Here is a 10,000-nt window from a genome sequence, read left to right as displayed (position 1 = left end):
GGTCGGATGACCAATTCAGGTGAAGTATAGATATGAACTGCTTAAATTATCGATATCACAGATATCGTATGCTTAGTTGTCTTAGCATTTAAACACAATATGGAAACTTTACATTCTTTCTCGGAAGACACCTCCATCCGGTGACGACACAATCTTTCACACACTATGCATTGGTGTTGACGTTTCAGAAAAATGTTACATTGCTGAGGCTGCAAAGTACATCCTGTTTAGGATTTTATATGACTACAGCAAATCTCACGCTAGCATCTTCATCCACAATGACATATTAGGTCATGTGTTTTAAACATGTAATAACAAACTATTTCATTTATTACATTAGCTCGGCCAGCTATCTCAATTTTTTTCAAAAAAAAAATTAACAACAAGCCAAAATATGTTTACTAGGTGTGACTGGATATATGTATTATTCTTTGTTCAACTTTAGCCATAAGCAAATGAGGACGAATGCAAATAGGCACATCAAAAAATAATAACAATAATGCATATGAAAAGATATTACCAAAGCAAAGAAAAAAAAATGCATGATAAATACAGATCATATATATGGTACATTGCTAGCAAATGATTATATGCTACCAAAAAAAATACTGATATACATATGATTCGGTAACTTGTTAAAGAATAATTGTTACCTTTGTCAGAAACATAGATTAACACAATACGGTAACTAATAAAAATAATTGTTACCTTGATAAAGATTCCATTTTAGTGCACAAACACGAATTCCTGGTACGTACACGTACCATGGTTTCGTACATATATATATATATATATATATATATATATATATATATATATATATATATATATATATATATATATATATATATATATATATATATATATATATATAGGGCTGATATATTTTATTAGATGCCCATAGATTCTGTTATTTTTATTTTTTTTCTCTCTTTTTTCTTTTAACATTCCGGCTTATATATTTTATTAGATGCCGAGAGAAAAAATGATTTAAATTTTTTTAAATGTTTTTTTAAATGTATCTATAAATGTATTTTTAACAATACAATGTAGATAATTTCCTCAATTACATATTACTAGCGTACTAACAGCTTTTCGTACAAACACACTTTCCAGCATTTTTCTCCTTTATCGAATGAGGTGGCCACTTCAAACGGCTTTAAACTGAATTAAAATAAGGAGTTTTGTCTGGACATGGCGAAACGTTCCGTTTTAGCTTCCAACTGTTCCGTAACCTACGCCAAACAAGGATGTTCACGGTGATAAATATCATCACCGTAATGCTTAATCCTGCTAGTAGTATGGGGTGAAGAATTTCCTTATAAGTCGGTGACAGGTGGTCCATCTCGGTCAATTTCATCAACCGCTTAACAACCTGTTTATTGTACGGGAGAGGTAGTGCTGCATTGTAGGCGTCCACGTGAAGTTCGCGAAGTAGGCTCGTTCTCTGATGAGTGTCCTTAGTCCGGTCACCATGGAATTAAGGGAAGTCCCGATACAACCATCTGCTGCAACAAATATGTGTGCAAATAACGTGGATCTGTCCGGGCATGATACATTGAAGCCGTCCTTGTCGTATCGTATCCACGAGCCATTGTTCAGTCTGCAATTGAACTCATTATTGTCAAAGGGATAAAGCTTATCCAGACAATTTTCACTTGTATGGGAGAGAGCACCGTCTAGCACTATACCCAAGTTGCATGAATCCATTAAGTTTTTATGGAATTCAAATGAGTCAGCTGTACATATTTTTCTATCCATTGCATCTGAACATTGAGTTAATTGATTTAAGTGTTTAATGACTGTATATGTTTCCTTGTCTGGGGAAATCAATACGTGTCCTGTCAAACTGGATACTACTGGATTTGAGTGATTCGTCATGAAAGTCGGAAATGGTGATATCCTGTAAGATTGCCAGGCATCAGAAGAATCAAAGGGAATGGTAATCCTAATCTTGTTATTTTCAACGCTTACTGTAATTAGGCTGTAATAAAATTCTATCTTACATTCGCCTAACAAAGGAACATAGCCTAGTTTATCCCTTCCGTTCTCCAGAATTAACTTTAAGTAATTTATAGGCAACAAATGGGGCGACCGCACACCTTTAGTTGCTAACGTGATAGCTTCTACATAATCCTTGGATTTCTCAATGAAATGTGCAATTCTGTTATGTATGTGATCTATCTTTGAATCATAATACGTTAACGTTGCCAACAAATCCTGTACTTCCATAATCTGAATGATATTATTTGAATGTTCATTTACTAAATCCATAATTTGATTGATCGAAGCTAACTGATTCCTTAGTTCTGACATAATCAATTCATCTTCATGAGTCAAAAACTCAATTTTCTTATTTTGATTACTAATCTTAAGACGATTGGAAATTCCTAAACCTAAACTTGCAATAGACCCAAAGATGTTTAATGCAGCATAAATAAACGGATTTCGTCTTTCTTTATGTTCGTGTCCTACAGTTCACAACAAAAGGTCATAAGCCAAAGATTCTGTCTCGTAAGTCTTATTTTTCAAGTCATCAGATAGCATCTCTGAAACTTTTAATGTCGATTCAAGGAAACTCTCTGTAGTCAAATGAAAATGTCTTCTATGCAACTCATCCAATGAGACAGAAAACCTTGAAATGGCGGTTTTTAAGCTAGTGACATCATTCTCTTGAAGAAAAATTGCTTGCATATTCAATTTTACAACTACGTTGCTCGATGTAATAAAAACGTCTTCTTGTCTTTCAACTATAGTGCCATATTTAAAATCTATACTTTTAGTTTTAGACCTCATCCCACACGAGAAAAATGTCTGAGCGAACAATATCACTCCCAACAACAAAAAATTCATCTTGGAAACCTGTAACGAGAAAAATATATATAATTACTCCTGTATTAAGAAGAAAACTTTTAATCACAGAAAATAAAAAAAATTTTCCCTCACTTTTTTCCCTCTCTCTTTTTTTTTTTTTTTAATTTCTTATGTGAGCCAATGGAACTATTCTCTCATCCGTGGGTTGGGATACGTTTTGAACTCTAAACCTATTGGCCGTTAATGTTTCCAAAATGTTAAATGGGCCTTCAAACTTAGGTGTTAGTTTATAATTGAGTCCTTTACGCACATTGATTTGTATATACACGTTATCACCCACGGTATATGTTTTAGTTGGCTTCGCTATTTTATCATGATTCCTTTTCATTATGATTTGTGATTCTTCTAAATTCTTTCGAAGGATATCATATCGACTTTTGCTTGCATTTATACATTCTTTTAAAGGATTTGATAGATTAGTTGTAGGCGTTAATACATGGAAAGGCATTCTAACTGGGGTACCATACAATGCTTCATGCGGTGACATTTTAATTGATATATGATATGAATGATTCAGAGTACTCAGTGCCGCCAGTATTGCAATATCCCAGTTGGGGTCTGATCCCCCTAGTGTTACTCTTAATATATTTAAAACTTTTCTATTAGCTCTTTCCACTAGCCCATTCGACTCTGGGTGATATATCATGGTATTTATATTCTTTATGCTAAGGAATTCCATGTTTACAAATGTAACACTCGTAAAACTTCCTAGCGCATTCAATCGCAGTTTTAGTTTTAAGCGCTATTAGTTCTGTATATCGAGTTAAAGCATCTATAATTACTAAGAGGTGCTTATTTCCTCTGTCTGACTCGTAAAATCCTGTTAACAAATCTAAATGTATTCTTTCAAAGGGTTGATTGGGCACGGGATAAGCCCCTAGGCTGACAGGTGTTTTTGTATGCCCTTTGTTTTCCTGACATGTGCGACAATTAGCTATGTGTCTTTTTATATCTGTAAGCATCGTATGCCAATAAAATAATGATTTGGCTTTCTGTGACATTAATGAGAACCCCGGGTGTCCATGTAATGGATTTGAATGCAACCAATTCAGGACAGTGGAAATAAGTGAGATTGGTACTACTACCTGGTCGTTAGTTATATGTGGTGTATTGCGGGTTTTCCTTGTCACAGTCCTACACAGAATATCATCTTTGATTATATAATTCTGCTGCTTATACTTTATATATCCCTTTCCCTTATGATTGCCTTTCAAAGCATTTATAATTGTTTCTATTTTCTGATCTTTTCTTTGCTCAGTCTGTAATAATTCAGCGCTCCAGCCTAAATCTTCTTGTTCAGATATCGTTTTAACAATAGGCATGGATGTTGATATATCTATTAATTCAGCTAAAGGCTCCGTACAAGATGACACGGGGTTGCGTGATAATGCATCCGCAATGATATTTGCTTTCCCAGGTAAATACCCGATTCTTGTGCCAAAATCTTGAATGATCAAATGCCACCGAGTTCGTTTAGTTTTGTATCTGTGTGCCAGTGAGTGATTACACTTTTGCGACCCTATAAATATCATGATTTAACGCGGATAACAAAAGGCTATCGAGTGCAATATAGGTACAAGTTTTCGTGAATAGTCAGTGATTAGTTTGAGGTCGGAGAAGTGGGATAAAACGTCGGCATAGAATAGTTATCTTGTGAATTACTAAAAATCTAATCAAGATGGCTATGTACAACACGGGCAAGGCTTGGAGAGACATCGCTGGACTCAGCAAAAATAAATTCCATGAGTTGGCGAAACAGGAGCTCGACCGTCTGATAACAGAGGTCACTAGTAACGTCAACCAATGTGACGGAAAAATATTCGCAGACATATTGAAACAATATGATCCAATAAACTGGAGCAAATCTGCGGAAAACATCAGCAAAATAATAGAAGAAATTCCAAAGAAAATCCAATTGTTAAAGAGACTTATAAAGAAAGTCTACATCAATCAACACATTCCATCAAAGAACAATAAGAAGTCCAATATGGTGAATATGCTGATTGATGCAATGGGAAAAAGAATGCCAAAATGGTGTAATACATGTAAGATATGGTATTCCATTAATAATCCTCAACAATTGATTAGAAAATGTGATGCCTGTCATGTCCCAACACATCCCACATGTGCTGAAATACAGCAAAAAAATAAAAAATAAAGACACAAAGGTATTCTGCTCAACATGCTTAGTCTGGATAGAAAATATAATTAAGTCGAGACTAAATCTGCAAGTAGTTGAAGATAAAGAAGAGGAAGAAGAAGAAACAGAAGAAGAAGAAGAAGAAAAAGAAGAAGAAGAAAACAATGAACAGGATATGTGTAAGGATGCAGAAGAAATCATTGATATAACCTATGATGCCATCCAACAACATACTTATGAAGAAATAAATTACCAGATGGAAACAAATAATAGACCCAAGAGACTCTACCCGGACCTACATAATTTTAGGGAAGAGCAAGAACAAGAAAAAATAGAAAAGAAGGATATAGTCTGCAATATGCTGAAAAGAGGGAATTGCAGATTTGGCGAAAGATGCTACTACAAGCATCCAAAGATATGCCATAATTATGAAATATATGGTAAATGTGCGTATTTAGACGGATATGGAGACGAATGCAGAGATCTCCATCCAAAAATATGCAAAAACCTAAAAGAAGGAAAAGGATGCATTTACAACAAAAAATGTCGATATATGCATCCTGCAACCATGAATGATTGTAAGAAAACTCAGCAAACTGAAAAGAAAAATGAAAGCAAAAAAGAAACAAAAAAAGAAACAAAAAAGCAGGCCGTGTATATACCGCGCTTTGAACCAAGAGCCCCAAGATATGAGGCCTTTCAACCCAAACCTGCACATTTAGAGCCCAACTACAAAGAATGCATCTATAATGCCCGGGGTTGGTGCAGATATGGGGACAGTTGCAGGTATACACACACAAATAAATATGAAGGCGAAAGAGCAAATATAATAGAAAAGTTGGATTTTTTAATGGCAGAATTCCGGGAAATGAAGAAAAGAACATCATATCAGAACAGGAAGGAAGCATGGGAGAATCCATATTATTACCAATATTAAATAATGGGGATGAAACACAAACCATAATAGTAATGAATGCACAGGGTTTAGTCACGAGTAACTCTAAAAGGAAAATAGAGTTCTTAGAAGAACTAACCCAAATTGAAAAAATAGATATATTAAATATAAGTGAAACATGGTATTCCCAAGAGACTGGCAGTGATGACCAGATAAAGGGTTTCCAAACTTATAGATCAGACAGAAAAAATAGGAATCAAGGGGGAACCGCAATATATGGAAGAGACATAAATCAAGGAAAAGTATGTGAAAAATACAGCAACACAGAATGTGAATTGATTGCGGTAGAATTTGAATTTGAAAAACTAATGAATATTGTAGTTTACAGACCCCCAAACACTAAGGAGTTTGACATAATAATAGAAAAAATAGATGATATATGTAGAAACCATAAAGACTGGAATATACTCCTATCTGGAGATTTTAACTTTCCTTTCGTGGATTGGAAAGAACGGATAGAAGAAAGTGGTTGTATGTATACATATAAAAAGATAGTAATAGTAGCGCAGAAGATAAGAGGCAATTTGAAAAGCTTCAAGATATGCTATTAGAACATAATATGCAACAAATAAACCACATTCCAACAAGAAAGGAAAATGTCCTAGATATAGTATTTGTGAATGAGGTGAATTATGTTAAAGAAATAATAGTGTATAACACGGGAATTTCAGACCACAATGTCATAGAATTGATAGTTCATTCCAAAGCAAGTGATCACAGAATTAATAAAAGCACAAAACTTTGGGAAGGATATGGAAAATATAACTTTTACAGTAAGAATATAAAATGGTCAGAAATAAATGAAGAACTGAATAAAGAATGGAAAAATGTATTTATAAGTGATAATATACGGGTAAATACGGATATACTGTACAAAATACTGGAGAAAATTGTTGAAAAATATGTACCGAAAAAAAACAATAAACAAAAGACGTACATACCAAGAGACAGAAGGATCTTATTTCAGAAAATTAAAAAGTGGAAGAAAAATCTTGCAAAAGAAAAAAATGTGTGGAAAATGAGGGAAATAAAATGTAAGATAGAAAATGCGGAACAAAAGATTATACAGTCGAAAGAAAATGAAAAAAGGGACTTAGAAGAAAGGACACTTCAAAATATAAAAAGAAACCCCAAAGTACTTTACTCCTATGCAAAAAAGATGAATAAAAGGAGAATAGAAATAGGCCCTCTAAGAATTGAAGGACGGCTAACGAATGAAAAAAAGGAAATATGCAACATATTAGCAGAAAAATATAAGAGTGAGTTCACGCCAAGAATTGCGAATGAGAAAAATGAAACAGAAATGAGAGAAGAAAATGTTGAATATCTAACGGATATAGATATTAATGAAGCAGATATTGTTACGGCTTTAAACGAAATTAAAAATGGATCGGCAGCCGGACCAGATGGAGTTCCAGCGATTTTGTTAAAAAAAACTGCAAACACTATCGCGAAGCCACTTGCAATACTGCTAAGACAGAGTATAGATATGAGCGAGATATATGTTAAACATAAATTAGCTTATATAATTCCTATCTTCAAAAGTGGATCAAGACTAGAGGCAAGCAATTATAGACCTGTTAGTCTAACATCACATATTATGAAAGTGTATGAGAGGGTAATAAAAAAGAAAATAATGAACCATTTGGTCAAAAATAATTTGTTTAATATGGGTCAACACGGTTTCGTACCTGGAAAAAGTACACAGACCCAACTGATAGCTCACTACGAAAACATATACAATAATATGATAAATGAAAAAGACACAGATGTGATATATCTAGATTTTGCAAAAGCCTTTGACAAGGTAGACCATAACATATTGGAGAAAAAAATGAGAAAGCATAATATTGTGGGAAAGATAGGAAAATGGGTAAAAGAATTTCTGCAAAACAGAAAACAGATAGTGGTTGCAAATGACGAGAAATCAGATGAAGCCCAGGTAATATCTGGTGTGCCCCAAGGTACGGTATTAGCTGCACTGCTATTTGTTATTATGATCTCAGACATAGACTGTGATGTTGAAAACTCCGTAGTGAGAAGTTTCGCCGATGACACAAGAATAAGTAGAGAAATTACTTGTGATGAAGATAGGAACTCACTACAAAGAGATCTAAACAAAATATATGAATGGGCGGAGATAAATAGGATGGTATTTAACTCCGATAAATTCGAATCAATAAATTATGGAAACAGAGAAGGAATGGTGTATGCATACAAGGGACCTAATAATGAGACAATCACAAACAAGGAAGCAATTAAAGACCTTGGTGTAATTTTAAATAGGAATATGTTATGCAACGACCAAATAGCAACACTGTTGGCTAAATGTAAAGCAAAAATGGGAATGTTATTCAGACACTTTAAAACAAGAAAAGCTGAACACATGATTATGCTTTACAAAACTTATGTGCGTAGTACACTCGAGTACTGCAATGTGATATGGTACCCACACTACCAAAAGGATATTGCGCAAATAGAGAGTGTACAAAGGTCCTATACTGCTAGAATAGAAGAAGTTAAGGACCTTGATTACTGGGAAAGACTGCAATTTTTTAAACTATACAGTCTAGAAAGGAGAAGAGAACGCTACATGATAATACAAGCATGGAAGCAAATAGAAGGAATTGCTGAAAACATCATGGAGCTTAAAGTATCAGAAAGAGCAAGCAGAGGTAGATTAATAGTGCCAAAAAGCATTCCAGGTAAACTGAGAAAGGCGCACAGGACATTAATCCACTACGCACCAGCATCGATAATGCAGCGACTATTTAATGTGCTGCCAGCTCATCTAAGAAACATATCAGGAGTGAGCGTAGATGCGTTTAAAAATCAGCTCGATAAATACCTAAGATGCATCCCAGACCATCCAAGACTGGAAGATGCAAAATACACCAGAAGATGTATTAGCAACTCTCTGGTGGATATACGAGGTGCCTCACACTGAGGGACCTGGGGGAACCCAAACAAAAAATAAGGCAATAAGGTAAGGTAAGGGCTGTGGTTGACGCCTTTAAAGAACTCGGTTAGTGGTTTATGGTCAGTAAGAACCTTAACGGGATAACCGTAAATTATGAACTTGAAATGCACTAGTGAATTAACAATAGCTAGCCCTTCCTTGTCTATTACTGCATACTTACTTTCGGAAGTTCTCAATTTTCGAGAATAAAAAGCTATCGGGAAAAATTGTTTATCATATTGCTGAAGCAATACCCCTCCTACTCATAAGTCTGAGGCGTCTGTTGCAATGAAGAATTCATTACCGAAGTCAGAAAATTTTAAGATAGGAGAACTACACAGTTCATCTTTCAAGGTATTAAACGCCTGTTGATGATGCTCAGACCATATGAAATCTACGCCCTTCTTTGTAAGATCAGTTAAAGGAGCGGCTATTATTGAATAGTTGCGTATAAAACGCCTGTAATATCCACTACAACCCAGAAATTGCTGTATTCCCTTGACATTAGTAGGTATGGGAAAATTACGGATAGCCGACACCTTATCATGGTACAGCTATTAAAGGAAAATTATAAGGGCTGTTTGATTTTCTAATGACTCCTTCTTCTAGCATTTTACCTAATTCATCATTTATTTCATTCTAGAATTTCATAGGGAGTCTGTACGAGGGTACATAGATAATTTTCTGCTTGTCCTTTAACCTTATTTGATGCTCGATCACATCTGTTTTTCCTAAGGATCTATCCGTAGTGGAAAAAACATCATGATATTTAGTTAAAAGTCCAAAAATTTTCTGCTGAATTTCTTCGTCTTGAATGTCTTTATTGATTTTATTTTTAATAGATTGCAAAAGGGATTCATCCGCATCTGATTGAGAGTGATTGATTTCAGCAACGGTAAGAATACGATGTTTATAAACTTCTACATCCAAGACATGTTGATTTTTGTGAATTACTAAAGTGTTATTTAAATGATTACAGACTTCAATATTATATTCTTGATGTGAGCGTACTGTATAAATAGCTTGTGTGACAGATAATACGTTAGTTTTCAAAGTGTCGGAAAGGATTAAT

Source organism: Palaemon carinicauda, chromosome 14, assembly GCF_036898095.1.
Source record: "Palaemon carinicauda isolate YSFRI2023 chromosome 14, ASM3689809v2, whole genome shotgun sequence".
Taxonomy (NCBI): domain Eukaryota; kingdom Metazoa; phylum Arthropoda; class Malacostraca; order Decapoda; family Palaemonidae; genus Palaemon; species Palaemon carinicauda.
This window is presented reverse-complemented; position numbering follows the sequence as displayed.